This window comes from Amblyraja radiata, chromosome 4 (genome assembly GCF_010909765.2).
Source record: "Amblyraja radiata isolate CabotCenter1 chromosome 4, sAmbRad1.1.pri, whole genome shotgun sequence".
NCBI lineage: Eukaryota > Metazoa > Chordata > Chondrichthyes > Rajiformes > Rajidae > Amblyraja > Amblyraja radiata.
Window position 1 is genome coordinate 105,993,531 of NC_045959.1, and position 17,221 is coordinate 106,010,751.

The following is a 17,221-nucleotide window of genomic DNA, read 5'->3' on the forward strand; positions in this document are numbered from 1 at the left end:
ATAAAATCTTACGAGCAGGCAAACGAGCTTTGAAATAAACCTTGTGACCCTCTCTCTCTATCCCCCTCTCTGTCTCTCTCCCTCCCCCCTCCTCTCTCTCTCCCTCCCCCTCCTCTCCCTCTCCCTCCCCCCTCCTCTCTCTCTCTTCCTCCCCCTCTCTCTCTCTGTCCGTCCTCCTGCTCTCTCTCCCCCCTCTCTCGCCTCCTCTCTCTCTCTCCCTCCCTCCCCCCGCTCTCTCTCTCTCTTTCTCTCCCTCCCCCCTCTCTCCCTCCCCCCTCTCTCTCCCCCCCCCCCGTTCTCTCCCGCTCTCTCTCTCTCCCCCCTCCCTCTCCCCTACCCCCCCTGCCCTCCCATAAACCCCTTCCCCCCCCACCTCTCCCCCTCCCTTCCCCCCCACCTCTCCCCCTCCCTTCTCACCCCATGACCCCCCTTCCCTTCCCCCCCTCTCAGCCCCCCTCTCTCTCTCCTCCCCTCTCTCGCCTCCCATCTCTCAACTGCCTGTCAGCCCGCAGGCGCATTGAGGGCGTACGCAGCGTCTCGACGTCATACGCAGCGTCTTGACGGCGTATGCCTAGCGCGTGGCGTTGCGCGATGACGTCAGGCCCCCCCCCCTTGCAACCGTGCGTTGCGGGAACAGACCCAACGGGTCTGCACTTGGTCTAGTAAATATATAAAGTTTAAATATATAAAGTAAGTAAATATACCACAAATAACACTTTGGTGCTTAGAAATATATATGTGCACGTCTCCAATTAAATTATACTGGGTTTCTAACAGAGTCTTTATTATCTGCAACATAAAATATATATTTTTCATTTCCTTTTCTCTCTACACCTTAAATACATACTTTTCTCGATCTATTTCATAAATTCATTTTCAAGTTATATACCACAAGTCGTGATGACAAGGTGAATCTATTCAATTTTTTGAAAAATATTCAGAAGGCACTGGAATCCCAATGGTTTCGCATTTGCCAGTTCTGTGAAAGTGGTATAATGGTATTACAGACTTAAAGCTGTTAAATCGTAATGCCTCTGCACTCATCCCACGGCACTCATATTTCAACATTGACTGATCAATACAAATCTACTTAAGTTTTGACAGGCTGGGGACTGCAACCTTCTGTTTAAAATGATCCTCAAATGCAGGATTGAGATGTCACCTTTTTTGTGCCCTAGAGTCAAGAGTGTTTTATTGTCTTATGTCTCACAACCAGAACACTTAAATTCTTATTTGCATCAGCACAACAGTACTCATTGAGAGCAACAAAAAGTTCAATATACAATACAAATTAAAAAATAGTGCAAAAACAAAAAGCCCCAAGTCCCCAGTGCAATCATGGAAGTTCATAACTCAGGGTTTAGTTGCAGTCCGCAGTGTTCAATAGCCTCATAGTTGTTGAGAAGAAGCTGGTTTCAGGCTTTAATGCCTTTTCCAGGTGGCAGGAGTGAAGTGAGAATGTGGCCAGGGCGGTGTGGATCTTTGATGATGCTGGCTGCACTTGAGGCAGCGCCTCCTGGAGATCCTTTTGAAGGTGGGGAGGTCAGTACCCCTGATGGACTGGGCAATGTTCACCATATTTTTTTAATAATCCCCATCATCCTTAATTTCTGGGTTCTTTTGTTTCTTGCACAAAACTTCATAAATTTTGGTGTGATATATTCACTAGTCTATTTAAGATAAAAATGGAACCTAATACTGAAATGATTATATTCGGAGTAATAATAGACGGGAACAAATTAAATATACCCCAAAATTCATTTTTTAATTATGGTTTACTAACAGCAAAAAAAATTATACTTAAATTTTGGAAAAATGCTACTATACCAACATTTAAAATGTAGACCAGTAATATGTTGGACCCAGCCCACCTGGAAGAAATGAGACTCCTCCTAATAGACAAACAAGACCAATTCTTAACGAGTTGGTCTCCATTTATTGATTTTTTGGATTCATGTGGTGCAACAGTATCGTAAAAATTAAAAGTTTCAGGTATGGGTGAAAGATGATCAATAATATAAAAAAGCATCTCCTTGTGGCGAGTGGATAATCTCCCTCCTGCTTCACTTCCCTACTTATTTCCATTCTTTACTATCTCTTTCTTTCTTATCTCTCTCTTTTAAAAAAAGGGTTGTACAAAGAATGTATTATGTTAACATAATTTTGGGAACCTGTAAAAAAGGTACCACTGTATTGTACTTCTAATAAATAAAAAATAAAAATAAAATTTAAAAAATCCTTAATTTCTGGATGTTTGAGTTGCTGAAACAGGCCGTAATGTACCCAATCAATATGCTCTCTACCGTACATCTGTAGAAGTTCAAGAGAGGATTTGTCGACTAGCCGAATCTCCTCAATCGTCCAGATCTTCAGAGATATGCACGCCCAGAAACTTGAAGTTACTTTAGGGATACAGTGCAGAACCAGGTCCTTCGGTCCATCGAGTCATCAGCAAGCAGTGATCACTCCATACACTAGAACTATCTTACACACTAAGAACTTACAATTTTTACCAAAGCTAATTAACCTCCAAACCTGTACATCTTTGGAGGTGACCGGGGTACCCGGAGAAAACCCATGCACTTACAGGGAGAATGTACAAACTACTTTGCTCCATAGATGCTGCCTCACCTGCTGAGTTTCTCCAGCATTTTTGTCAAACTCCACACAGACATCACCTGTAGTCAGGATTGAACCCGGGTCTCTGGCGCTGTAAGGCAGCAACTCTGGGGAAGTCAAGGACCAATTGCTAATGAATGTGTTACCCAGTTCACAGAGCTTGGTAACACGTTTAGAGGGGATGATGGTGTTGAATGTCAAGCTGTAGTCTATGAACAACAGCCTGACGTATGCTCCTTGCTCACATGATTAAGCACAAATAATAAACACAAGAAAGAATTTTAATTTTTGTTAATATTGTAAAATTGGTGGTTCTGTTACAGAACTTCCCTGATTTCCATCGGATTTGGTGAGCATATGGTTAATAGCTGAGAGATAACAGCCAGCATGATTTTAGTTAGTAGACATGATTTAGCTAGCAAGCAGAACATTTCCTGGAAGCACAAGATGGACCACACACAGAAAGCTTTTAATATATTACTTGCCAACGCTCCAGCAGTAATGGCATTTACTAATTAAACAATGAAATCTAAAGAACATCAACACTTCCTCCTGGAATCCTTGCCAAGTGGTAGTTTCACAAGGCTCCTGATGTCTGAAGGAAATAGTAGAAAAAACATACGATTTTGTGGGATTCAATGACTTTTGATCATCATTTGGAATTATATTAACACGTACCGCGATCTTGGACCACGACAAATGTCTTAAATTCCTGAAGCACCAGGAAGTGGCTACAGAGTTCAGGAACACAGAACAGTTGAGGCTTGAGAGTAGAAAGGTTACAAGAGGTTGTGTGAGAGACAGCGGTGCCGGCAATCAACATGCAGCCCTTCTCTACGCTTGCCTTGGCACGTTGTGACATAGCATATTGTGGGACAACACAGGAAATGAGTTATGAATAACAAACTAAAGTCTGCACCTGTGCTATATAAATATTTGCAGATTTGATTTGCATGAGAGCACATGGTAATCGAGAAGGCAAAGCCATTTCAAAGATATGCATGGTTCTTGTGTACCTCTAACCAACTCCAATTGCTTAAACACGAGCCACAGCAGAAGGAGTAATTTCTGGAGTCCTATTGCCAACTGAAATTAGCCAATGCTGACTGAAGTCATGCCACAACTAAAAGAAGGCTTCTGAAAAGTACAAAAGATTACAGGAAACTTGATGAAAACTCAAAGCAAGCATGGCACGCATGGAAACCACTTCTCAGTTGCTGCCCTCAAAATTCTTGCAGAAGAGTCGTAGAGTCACAAAGTCATAGAGCGTGGAAACAAGCCCATCGGCCCAACTTGCCCACACCGACCAACATGTCCCATCTACATTAGCCCCACCTGCCTGCGTTTGTCCCATATCCCTCTAAATCTATCTTATCCATGTACCTGTCTAAATCTTTCTTAAACATAGTGATAGTTCCTGCTTCAACTACCTCCTCCGGTAGCTCCTTCCATATACCCAGCACCATTTGGGTAAAAAAGAGGCAGGACAAGCTTCATACTGTGTGCTTTTCAAGACAATCACATTTCTACTTCCAAAATAAGACGTCTTCTCATCCCTTCGGATGATCCAGCATGTCCTGGGATTTCAGCTCCCCAACCCTGCCCTTTTTTACCATCCACAAATAAGATGCCTTTATCCACTGTTTGACAATTCTTACGATTACCACGTCTTCAAGTCTTTATTTTGTCAACAAGGCAAGGCAACTTTATTTATATAGCACATTTCATACACGAGGCAGACTCAAAGTGCTTCACATAAAAACATGTCATACAATAAAATGAAATAATAAAATGAAATAAAATAGAAGAATTAAAAGAAAAAAAAAGAAAATTAAAAATGCATTATAAAAAGTGCAAAAGTTAAAACTGCAATGTAGTTAAGATTTAGCTGAAAGCTAAAGTAAACATAAAAGTTTTCAGTCTTTTTTAAAAGTGGTCAAAGTTGAGGCAAGTCTTAAATCTTCAGGAAGTTTATTCCAGCTATTTGTTGCAACTCAAAGAAACAAGAATTTCCATAAACAAGCAACAAATATTTCAATTTGTCTTTAATGTCCGATTCTGGATTTTCTTGGGAGCTTCAACAATTATTTTCAGGAAATTGTTTTATTCTATCGTCAAGGGCAAGAGTTTCAGTGATTTGCATACATTATACATGATCAGTTGGTGCTTATGTTTAGAATGAAAGAGCATACAACCCAATTTAAATTATTTTATTTGTTCCAATTTGTAATCAAGTAATCATGCAATGTTGTGATTTATTGATGCTCATAACACTTCAAAATACTTCTTAAACACAGGTTATAAATCTTCATTTGAGGTAACATAAGTGACAAAAATGTACGTTATGAAAATCCAATTAATTACAACCAATGATCCATTCGGTTGCTTGAGTACTGCTATCAGAAAACACAGATCTAGCAATTGTATATGCTTCCTCTAATACGGAAACAACCAACAGGCTTCTTCCGTTGTTGTTTCAGCGTTTACTGTGTCCATCCTTCAGCCATTGAAATGTTGTTCGAGCACATAGAAATAGGTCACTGACACAAGTCAAACTTCTAGAGGAAATACCTGTTCAGGTTATCTTGAGGAATTACAAATTAGCACATAAACATTGCACCAGCCAGTACAAAAGAGCGACATGGCAAATAAAGTTACTGCTAATCGACTAGCTAACCAATAGTCCAACAATCACTTACTCCTCACGCTGATGTCGTAGGACCGACCTGTCACAGAAACTAGTTTGTCTTTAGATAGAACTAGACTAAATGGGACCAGTTGGGTCACATGTTCACACAGGAGGGCTGGTCCCCCGACGCAATATTCCACCTCTATCAACCAATTCCAATATTGGTGGCCAGTGGGGGGGTTTTCTGGAGCACTGGTATGGGTTCTTGGGGTGGCAGCTCAGTCCCCCAAGCCTGATGTGCTGGCAGCTCACTCACGGCTGGCAGTTGACTCATGGCTATTCCTTGAAATTCCATTTCAAAGCAGGGTGCAAGGCCACCAAATTCAAATCCATTTGCCTACCATTTCAAGCAGGGTGCAAGGCCACCAAATTCAAGTGCAGTTTCTTACCACTTCGAGCAGGGTGCAAAGCCACCAAATTCAAGTGCAGTTTCCTACCAATTCATGCAGGGTGCAACGCCACCACATTCAAATGCAGTTTCATACCATTTCATGCAGGGTGCAAGGCCACCACATTCAAATGCAGTTTCACACCATTTCAAGCAGGGTGAAACCACCATAAAACCACACAAAACACCAAACTCACAGTTCAGTAGACATTCAGTGTGTTCAGTTGATTCACAGCTCAGAGTCGTGACCTCTCCTTCCCCCATCATGCAGAGACTGAGCCACACCCACACTACCGGGTATTATAACCCCTCCCTCTCATGGCCTTCATGGCGTGATTGACAGGAGAGAGATTCTCAACATTTTTAAAACACCAATAACACTTTTATTTTTAATTGATGGGAAGAATCCACTGCACCTGCTGAGCGGAGGGGAACTGAGTAAGATGGCCAAAAATCACAGCCGTAAGTGGTAGCGTTTTATCTAAAATCAATATACAGTGCAAACAGGAAGTTACCCAAAGCACCCAAACCACCATTTGCAGTAGTGCCTTTTAACTACAAGCCAAAGCACCCAAACCACCGTTTGCAGTAGTGTCTTTTAACTTCAAGCCAAAGCACCCAAACCACCATTTGCAGTAGTGCCTTTTAACTTCAAGCCAAAGCACCCAAACTACCATTTGCAGAAAGTAGTGCCTTTTAACTTCAAGCCAAAGCACCCAAACCACCATTTGCAGTAGTGCCTTTTAACTTGAACCCAAAGCACCCAAACCACCATTTGCAGTGCATTTTTACTTCAAACCAACCATATTTTCATTTTCAAACCACATTAAAGGTACTCACAGTTGAGTAGACATGTGTTCATTGTTGCTCAGAGAGACGTGACCCTCTGGCTTCCTCCATCTTGCAGAGACTGAGTGAGTTGCACCACTTCCGGGTTTTATATTCCCTCCCGCAGGGGCAGCAGAGAATGGCAATTTAAAAAAAAACATTAATATCTCTCTGATTTTTCATCGATGGGAAAAGTCCTCCGGTCCAGGAAGGCGGAGGGGGGCTCTGAGCGAGGTTGCCAAAAATGACGGCCATCGGTGGCGGCGTTCTCTCGGAAGCAAGCCAAAAGCGGTCAAGATCAGACTTTTAGTAATATACTAGACTAAGTGGGACCCGTTGGGTCCCATGTTCACATGGGAGGGCTGGTCCCCCGACGCAATATTCCACCTCTCCACCAATTCCAATATTGGTGGCCAGTGGGAGGGGCTTTCTGGAGTGCTGGTATGGGGTCTTGGGGTGGCAGCTCAGTCCCTCAAGCCTGATCTGCTGGCAGCTCACTCACGGCTGGTGGGCTGGCAGTTGACTCATGACTATTCCTTGAAATTCGATTTCAAGCAGGGTGCAAGTCCACCAAATTCAAATCCATGTTCCTGCCATTTCAAGCAGGGTTCAACACCACCAAATTCAAGTGCAGTTTCTTACCACTATGAGCAGGGTGCAAGGCCACCGAATTCAAGTGCAGTTTCCAACCACTTCAAGCAGGGTGCAAGGCCACCAAATTCAAGTGCAGCTTCATACCATTTAATGCAGGGTGAAACCACCATAAAACCACACAAAACACCAAACTCACAGTTCAGTAGACATTCAGTGTGTTCAGTTGATTCACAGCTCAGAGTCATAACCTCTCCCTCCCCCATCATGCAGACACTGAGCCACACCCACACTTCCGGGTTTTATAACCCCTCCCCCTCCCACCGGAAAAGGTGTAGCTTTCAGGGCGTGATTGACAGGAGAGAGATTCTCAACATTTTTTAAACACTAACAACACTTATTTTTCATTGATGGGAAGAATTCTCTGCACCTGCTCAGCGGAGGGGGGACTGAGTAAGATGGCCAAAAATCACAGCCGTAAGTGTAGTGTTTTATCTAAAATCAATATACAGTGCAAACAGGAAGTAAGTGCATTTGCAGTAGTGCCTTTTAACTTCAAGCCAAAGCACCCAAGTCACCATTTGCAGTAAGTAGTGCATTTTGAACTTTAAACCAAAGCACCCAAGCCACCATTTGCAGTAAGTACTGCCTTTCAACTTCAAGCCAAAGCTCCCAAGCCACCATTTGCAGTAAGTAGTGCCTTTCAACTTCATAGAAACATAGAAAATAGGTGCAGGAGTAGGCCATTCGGCCCTTCGAGCCTGCACCGCCATTCAATATGATCATGGCTGATCATCCAACTCAGTATCCTGTACCTACCTTCTCTCCATACCCCCTGATCCCTTTAGCCACAAGGGCCACATCTAACTCCCTCTTAAATACAGCCAATGAACTGGCCTCAACTACCTTCTGCGGCAGAGAATTCCAGAGATTCACCACTCTCTGTGTGAAAAAAGTTTTCCTCATCTCGATCCTAAAAAAATTCCCCCTTATCCTTAAACTGTGACCCATGCCACCATTTGCAGTAAGTAGTGCCTTTCAACTTCAAGCCAAAGCATCCAAACAACCATTTGCAGGCAGTGCCTTTTTACTTCAAACAAACCATATTTTCATTTTCAAACCACATTAAGGGTACTCACAGTTGGTTAGACATTTGTTCAGTGTTATTCAGAGCTCAGAGAGACGTGACCCTTGGCTTCATCTATATTGCAGATAGTGAGTGAGGCACACCACTTCCTGGTTTTATAGTCCCTCCCCCTCCCTCCAGCAGGGGCAGCAGAGAGAATGGTGATTTTTTTTTAAACATTAATATCTCTCTGATTTGTCATCGATCGGAAAAATCCTCCGCACCCGTAAGGCAGAGGGGGGCTCTGGGCGAGGTGGCCAAAAATGACGGCCGTAGGTGGCGGCGTTCTCTCGGAAATCACAGCACAGTAGGCCAAAAGCGGTCAAGATCAGAGATTTAGTAATATAGATAGATAGATAAGATGTCACATGGATCCATGATGCAAAATTTAACGGATTCAAGTAGAGTGTGAAAAAGCTTACAAGATTTTATTTGGTCTACTTGAACAGTTAAATAACACTGAAATGAAAGGCAGAAGCCCACACTTGCATGCCAGCTGGAAGAGAGCATATTGGACCCAGCGTAGTACATGAAAATTAAAGTAAAGCACTTGAAGTAAAACTTAATGTGCGCATCTATGTTTCTGATCATCTATGTTTCTGTGGCATTACGCGCAAATAAAATTGGGGAAGAATAGCTTCTGTAATGATTGCAAGGGTGCAATGTGATTTTATTTCTGAATTTGACTTTATTGCATTCAATTTTAAAAATAATATTTGCAGGACCAAACCACACAAAGCTCAAAATAGAGAGGTCATAATAATAACTTCTTAATTTAGTTCAGTTTAGTTTAGAAATACAGCACGGAAACAGGCCCTTTGGCCCACCAGGTTCGTGCCGACCAGCGATCACCTTGTACACTAATGCCCCAGTCCCACTTAGGAAATCTGAACGGAAACCTCTGGAGACTTTGCGCCCCACCCAAAGTTTCCGTGCGGTTCCCGGAGGTTGCAGGTGGTGGCCGGAGGTTGCAGGTACTGGAAGCAGGTAGGGAGACTGCCAAAAACCTCCGGGAACCACACGGAAACCTTGGGTGGGGCGCAAAGTCTCCAGAGGTTTCCGTTCAGGTTTCCTAAGTGGGACAGGGGCATAACACTATCCTGCACACACTAGCGACAATTTACAATTTTACCAAAGCCAATTAAGAAACAAACCTGTATGTCTTTGGAGAGTGGGGACAACTGGAGCACCCGGAGAAAATCCACGCGGTCACAGGGAGTAGGTACAAACTCCGTACAGACAGCACCCGTAGTCAGGATCAAACCTGGGTCTCTGGGGCTGTGAGGCAGCAACACTACCACTGCGCCACAGTGCTGCCTGACAGTCAGTCCAAGATCATACTACTTATTTCAAATTAGTGCCAGCAAGTAGCTAGCAACATTCAACTGAAACACAATTTCATAGCTTTGGGACTCCAGAAATATGGAGATGAGCATAGCAATAATAGCTGTTGGAAATACTCATCAAGTGGAGAGAAACTAAACATTTCAGGTCAATTACTTTGTATCAGAGCACAGTAGCTAGTCTTTGCCTAATTCACTACTGGATTGGATATTCACCTACTCTTCCCTCAACCTATCTTTCTAGTTGGCTCAGTTAGCCCCTGTCCCACTTAGGAGACCTAAACAGCAACCTCTGGTGACCTTCTTACTGTTTTCTCATAGAATCATACAGCTTGGAACAGGCTCTTCATCCCAACTTGCCCAGGCCAACCAACATGCCCCATCTATACTAGTCCCACCTGCCTGCTTTTGGCCCATATCCCTCTAAACCTACCCTATCTAAATGTTTCTTCAACATTGTTACGGTACCTGCCTCAACGACCTCCTCCAGCAGCGTGTTCCATACACCCACCATCCTTTGAGTAAATAAGTTACCTCTCAGGTTTCCATTAAATCTTAACCCCTCACCGTAAACCTATGTCCTCTGGTCCTCGATTCCCCTGCTCTGGGCAAGAGACTGCATTTACCCGATCTATTCCTCTCACGACTTTGTACACCTCCGTAAGGTCAGCCCTCATCCTCCTGCCCTCCAATTAATTAATGTAGTCTACACCTATGGTATGCAAATAGTCACCACATACGGGCGCTGACAAAGTTACAAAGTATTCATAGTAGCTGCACCAGGTCTCCCTTTGTTCTCCCCCTCCCCCAAGGAATAAAGCCCCAGCCTGCTCAATCTCTGCCAATAGCTTAGTCCCTCGAGTCCTGGCAATATCCTGGTAAATCTTCTCTGAACTGTTTCAAGCTTGTCAGTAACTGTTTCTTTTTATTGATTTAAAGGGGGTGCTGTACTTGCACCAGGTCTGAAGTACCACAATGAAGTCTGCAATGTCTGTCTGGGTGGCAACCAGAATTCCATGGGAATAGTGCAGGTGGCTGGAGACCACAATTTAATCACAGCGAAAAGCTGAAATTCAGTCTGCACACTGGCCAAGTTTCCACTTGGTTAAATACATAAAAACATTAAATTAAGTGCGTAAAAAGTTTCCAGCATACTTTGAAATTCTGCGTTAAACAAAGGAAATGCCAGTTAAATGGAGTGGAAATCCTGATTGTGTAAGCAGAAGATCTGAATTATTACATAGACATTAAAAAATCATTAACACCACAAACCTTATCCATACATTTTAGATTCTTGGACAGTTTAGATTCTAATAAACCCAGCAGGAACTAATAAACCCAGCAGGAACACTGATGGACCACTTCTATCGGGCATGCAAGGACTTTGGGCTAACCATCTTGGGGTAGGATACAGAGGCATCACCTGTCATCACCATCGACGACTACGAACTTGATACCGTCCATCAGTTTACGTACCTCGGCTCGACAATCATCGACAATCTCTCCTTGGACACAGAGATTGATAAGAGGATCGGGAAAACAGCTACAACTCTTGCTCACCTCACAACTCGAGTGCGGACCAACCCAAAGCTGACAGTGAAGACAAAGATAGAAGTCTACAATGCCTGTGTCAACAGCACGCTGCTGTACGGCAGTGAGACATGGACTACATAGGCCAGGCAGGAGAGAAGACTCACCACCTTCCACCTGAGAAGCATCCGCCGTATCCTGGGCATATCCTAGCAAGACAGAGTGTCCAACGCCGAGATCCTGTCTCGTGCTGGCCTTCCCAGTATGTGCACTCTACTCAGGCAGCGCAGTCTGCGGTGGCTGGGCCATGTCCACCGCATGGAGGATGGCTGTATTCCAAAAGACATCCTCTAAGGAGAGCTGACATCTGGGAGGTGAACCATCGGCCGCCCCCAGCTACGTTAAAAGGATGTCTGCAAGAGAGATGTGAAGGCGCTTGACATCGATGTGTGGAGAGGTAACCAACATTTTGAACACGTTCGACATCGATGTGTGGAGATGAACCAACATCTCAAAACGGGGGAGGAGAAACGGTTGAACGCAGGGGCAGACAAGCGGGCGCGCAGAAAGGAGCGCAGCAACTTCAGCCACTTCATTGGTTTCTTGTTGCAACTTCAGCAACAAGAGACCAATTGGTCTCTTCAGCCACAAGCGACGCTGCTCTAGCCGAGTTTTGGAGCAAGCAGCCAACAACTAGGATGCATCACCCATGGTCAGTCACGACCGAGTGGGATCCTGCGAACCTCAGTGCATTCTCCTGCATTCAGTTTGATTTTTTTTTGTGCAATTGTATAAAGCTGAATTTTCTTCCATTTTTGTTCAGCTTCAAATATGTAATTTCCTTTCTTGTCTCGTCTCGTCATGAATGATTCATAGTCCGGATATTCAGATCAATAATCAACATTCTATGTTCTGCTCCTGCACATCTCAACTTCTTTTCCCCCCTCCCACCATCCCCATCAGTCATAAAACTGAACTAGAAACGGCAACCGTCTTCAAGGGTCCTAATCAGCCGGACTGCCGCCAATCAGTAATCCAAGGACACTCAAAACCCAAGCACTGTCTGGTGCGCTGGCAGTGAAGCCCTCCCATTAACAAAAAGACCAGATGATTCCAATCTCCAGGCAGAACACAAAGCAAGGAATGGGCTTTACCAAAGTGCACGTATTTGGAAGTAAGTAGTTTGCTAATTGGCAAATCCTTCAATTTTTCAACTGGGCAGTGGGTTAGCTGTTTGAACAATCTACCCAAAACACAAAATAGGATGGAAATGGGCCTGTCCCACTTACACGACTTTTTAGACGACTATGGGAGACTACGAGGTCGCCACATGGTCATCACCTCTTCGCCGGAGGTTGCTGGTGTATCGCCTGCATGGTGGTGAGTAGTTCCCGCATTCTCGTAACTAGTCGCGGCTTCATTCTGGTCACCGCTCATTTTCAAACATGTGAAAAATTAGCGGCGACCAGAATTTTGACGCCATGGAGAGTAGCGAGAATCCTCGTGACGTAGGTGCAGTGGTAGTGGGTTGCCAGAAGGTCGTAGGTTGTCATAGGCTGTCATAAGTTGTCGCCGGTGCTGACCGGTAAATTTCAGTGGATCATTGGGAGAAAAAAACATAAACAGTAGTTTTCAGAACCAAGGATAACCGACCGGTAAAGTTAATGTCCGCCGAGCTTCACAGTCACGTATCTCTGACTTCTTAAAAGTTGTCTCCACTCCTTCTCCTCACCCCGTCTCCCCTTCTCCCCCCCTCTTTTAAAGGACTTACGTGTACACTGTGCTTTCACCGTCTTAATTACAGTGCCAACCTTTCTGTTCATCGTGGTGTGTGTCTGTATCACATTGACTTTGCACCGTGTGAATTTCACTAAGACAGCGCTCCCCCCGCTTGCCCTGTATAACTGGCTGGTGAAGGAAGCGATGTGTGTGTATGTGTTCCACTCTGACAGTCGTCGTTCCGGTCGCCGGTTTTTCAGCGACTTGCTATGACTTGACAGTCGCCTGAAAAATCGCTTAAGTGGGACAGGCCCATTAGCCTCCTTTCTTGAGTCATGTCTGCACCAAAACTAACTCTTTAGAACTTCAGCTGTGATCGACATTTTTCTTGTTTCTGTTTTGTTATCTTTAATATTTTCTGCATAATAGCAGTGACTATAAAGACAACAAAATTGGTTAAGTGTAAAGCTTTGGGACAACCCAAAGAGGTGAGGTCAGATTTACATGCAATTTATCTTTTTTGTGTTTCACAGTAATCATACATGATTAATGAACAGAACCAAAATAGCCTTCATTAGCTTGGCATCAGATTTGTTTCTTTACTCGTTGAAGACCGCAACACCATTGACCTTTCAACTTTGTGTTTTGATTCCCATCATACTTGCTCGTAAATCAAAGCTAAAGTACCAGCTCCTGAGCAAAAATGTATATCTTATTAATCCATCACCAAACGATTCATTTTTCCTTCAGCAAAAATCTAACTATTCAATTTACGAGGATGTTGCCATGACTGGAGGGCCTGAGCTACACAGAGAGGTTGGGCAGACTAGGATTTTAATTGGAGTGCTAGAGGCTGAGGGTTGATCTTATAGAGGTGTACGAGATCATGAGGGGATAGATAGGGTGAATGCACAATCTTTTACCCAAACCAGGGGAATTAAGTTGAATTGAATCCTTTATTTACCAGAGAGTACCAGAGAGATGGGCTAGCTTGAATGGGGCATCTTAGTTGGCATGGACAAGTTGCGCCAAAAGGCGCATTTCTGTGCTGTATGACTATTACTTTTTTTTAAATGGCGTGCTGATTGCCAATGTACTTCTTTCTAGATTGCCAACTAGGTGGGAGCAAAGAATCATGGTTCTTGTGAACACACAGCTAAGCAGACTCAAAGGAGGTCAGTAATTGAAGAGGAAATCACTTTGGATAATACCCAGTGCTCTTGGCTGGCCAACAGGTAAAATAAATGTGTAGGAACGATACAATGGGAACTGCAGATGCTGGTTTACATCGAAGATAGACACAAGATGCTGGAGTAACTCAGCGGGACAGGCAGCATAGCTGGAGAGAAGGAAAGGTTGACGTTTCAGGCCGAGACCCTTCTTCAGACTGAGAGGCAAGGGAGAGGGAGACTAGAGATATGGAAGGGTAAGGAGTGAAAACGACAGATCAAAGCAGACAACCAGTGCAGAATTGAAGTAGTGGTATTATGTCAAAGGTACTGTACTTCAGATGTGACATTAAATCAAGGCCTAGATTTTTTTTCTCTTAGGTGGGCATAAATGTTTCCGATCAACTATTTTGAAGTGCAGGGAATTCAGCTCCACTTTCTTTGCCAATATTTAACCCCCACCCCAAATGTGCCCTGACTCACAAAAAAAAGATTACCTTGAACAATCTCTTAAAATGTATTTGCCACAAAGCCTCAGCTCCAATCTCACCTATCCCCATGTTCCTAGCATTTCATCATAGTGTGTGGTCTTTTTAGGCCGAGCGGAGGGGAGACTGATGCAAGAACAACGTCATATGGAAATGCTAAAATAAAATTGTCAGCCTTGCCGCTGAATCATTCAGTATTCAAAATACAATGAATTTCTGACATTCAGAAACACACACCTAGAAAGTGTTAAAAGTTAAAAACACTTAAATAAAATCAAAACATTTAAAGCTAAAAAATACTAACCGCAATCTCTACCAGCAAAACTGTTGTAGAAGAACTTTGCCAAAAATGCGGTTTTCGTATTCTATGACCCCAACTTTCCTTCAGATGTTGTGACCCCGCCGGGTGATGGTAAGTAAGTCAGTCCCGCGGCTGAATCCGAGCTCCGCGAACGGGCGGTTCAAACTCCACGGCCCGGGGCGGTCGAAGCTGCCGAAGCTGCCGCCCTCCAGTCCAGCGGACAAAGCTGTTGTTGCGGGAGCCCCGGAAAAACAGGTCACCAACCTGTGACCTGCGAGCTCCCGATGCTATCGTCCACTGGACCCGCGTCCGAACCTCCGAATTCGGGTAGCCGCCGCCGGAACACCGCCACAGCCCCGAAGTCGAGTCGCCGCCGCCGGAACGTCGCCACAGCCCCGAAGTCGGGCCAGAAAATTAGTCAAGCATGATTCCCCTTCTAAATCCATGCTGACTAGGACTGATCCTGTTACTGCCATCCAAATGTGCTGCTATTTCATCTTTTATCCAGCATCTTCCCCACCACCGGTCAGGCTATTCAAGGCTTTTAAGGAGGACTAGACTAAGTGGGACTCGTCGGTCCCCCAACACAATATTCCATCTCTCCACCAATTCCATTATTGGTGGCCAGTGGGGGGGGGGGGGGGGGGGCTTTCTGGAGCGCTAGTATGGGTGTTATGGGCCGAAGGGACTGGTTTCCCGAGGGCTAGTATGGAAATTGCGAGCCAAATAGAATCATGGGCTGGCAGCTCAGTCACTCAGGCCTGGTGGGCTGGCAGCTAAGTCACTCAGGCCTGGTGGGCTGGCAGCTCAGTCAATCAGGCCTGGTGGGCTGGCAGCTCAGTCACTCAGGCCTGGTGGGCTGGCAGCTCAGTCACTCAGGCCTGGTGGGCTGGCAGCTCAGAAACTGCCAGAAATTCTGCCCAAAACGGGTGAGAGACTCTGTGAGAGAGAAGAGGGAGAGGGTGGAGAATCAATTTTGGACATTTTTCGTCTTTTTCTGCAGATCACAGCAATGGAGGAAAGTCTATCCTGGCCTGGATTTCACAGGGAGCCAATGAAGGGAGGGAGAAAAATACTGGTGTGAGGTTTAATACTTGCAGGGGGAATACTTACTGATGGGCTGAAGGGACTCATCCTAGGCTAGTACAGGCCTGATGGGCCTAAGGGGCTCTTTAAAAAAAATCTGATTGAAATCTCAGTGAAAGGCACTTTTTATGGACTTTTCCTGGCCTGGAACCAAAATGCCAAAATGTTTTTACTGGGCTAATATGGGCATTTTGGGCAAAAGGGACTGGTTTCTCAGCTTAGGGGCCTTGTGGGCCAAAATTAGTGGTTTCAGGCAGGCCAAACAACTCATTTCATTTCATTTCCATTTTAATTTCAAGCACAGGGCAGGCCGAACAGCTCACTGCATTTTCATTTCATTTCGATTGCAGTTTCAAGCACAGGGCAGGCCAAACAGCTCATTGCATTTTCATTTCACTTCCATTGCCATTGCCGTTTCAAGCACAGGGCAGGCCGAACAGCTCACTGCATTTTCATTTCACTTCCATTGCCATTGCAGTTTCAAGCACAGGGAAGGCCAAGCCAAACAGCTCATTGCATTTTCATTTCATTTCCATTGCCATTGCAGTTTCAAGCACAGGGCAGGCCAAGCCAAACAGCTCATTGCATTTTCATTTCATTTCCATTGTCATTGCAGTTTCAAGCACAGGGCGGGCCAAACAACTCATTTCATTTTCATTACGGGCTAACAAATCATTTATTGCAAGTACTTTGCAGACTCACAGTTCAGTTGATTCACAGCTTAGAATGAGAGTCGTGGTCTCTCCCTCGCGATCTTGCAGAGTGACCGATTCATGTCCAGGCATCCGCGGTTTTATGGTCCTGTCCCCCCCCCCCCCCCCCCCCCCCGGAAGGGGCGTTAACTTCATCGCGGTAATTGACAGGCGAGAGGATCTCAAGGTTTTATTTTTTATTTTTATAAACACTCATAACTTTTTTATTTTTAATCGATGGGAAAATTCCTCGGGGCCTGCTCAGCGGAGGACGACTGTGGAAGATGGCCAAAAATCATAGCGATATATGGTAGCGTTTTTTCTAAATATATAGCGCAGACAGGAATTTGTCAAGATGAGACTTTTAATTATATAGATGATCCCACTCTGAATACAATCAAACAAATGCTAGACAATTGTGGCAGAGACTATCAGGCCCATTGTGGGCCATCAGGGATGATCTCTAGCAATGACATATTTAGTCCCCAAGAAAAATAAAGTGACCCTTCTCAATGACTACCAACATTTCTATCAGTTCAACAGTTCTAACATCAACCAAAATGAAGTCCTTCGCAAAAATGACACTGACCCACATCTGCACCAGTCTTCCAGACAATCTAGACCCAGTTTAATTTGCATACAGAAAATATAG

The 17,221-nt window shown here is 44.5% G+C and overlaps 1 protein-coding gene across 3 annotated transcripts in view; it reads right to left on the reverse strand.

The window, feature by feature from the left end:
- cnbd1 (cyclic nucleotide binding domain containing 1) overlaps positions 1–17,221 on the reverse strand; it is a 117,253-nt gene that overhangs the window by 87,911 nt on the left and 12,121 nt on the right. The window lies entirely within an intron of this gene.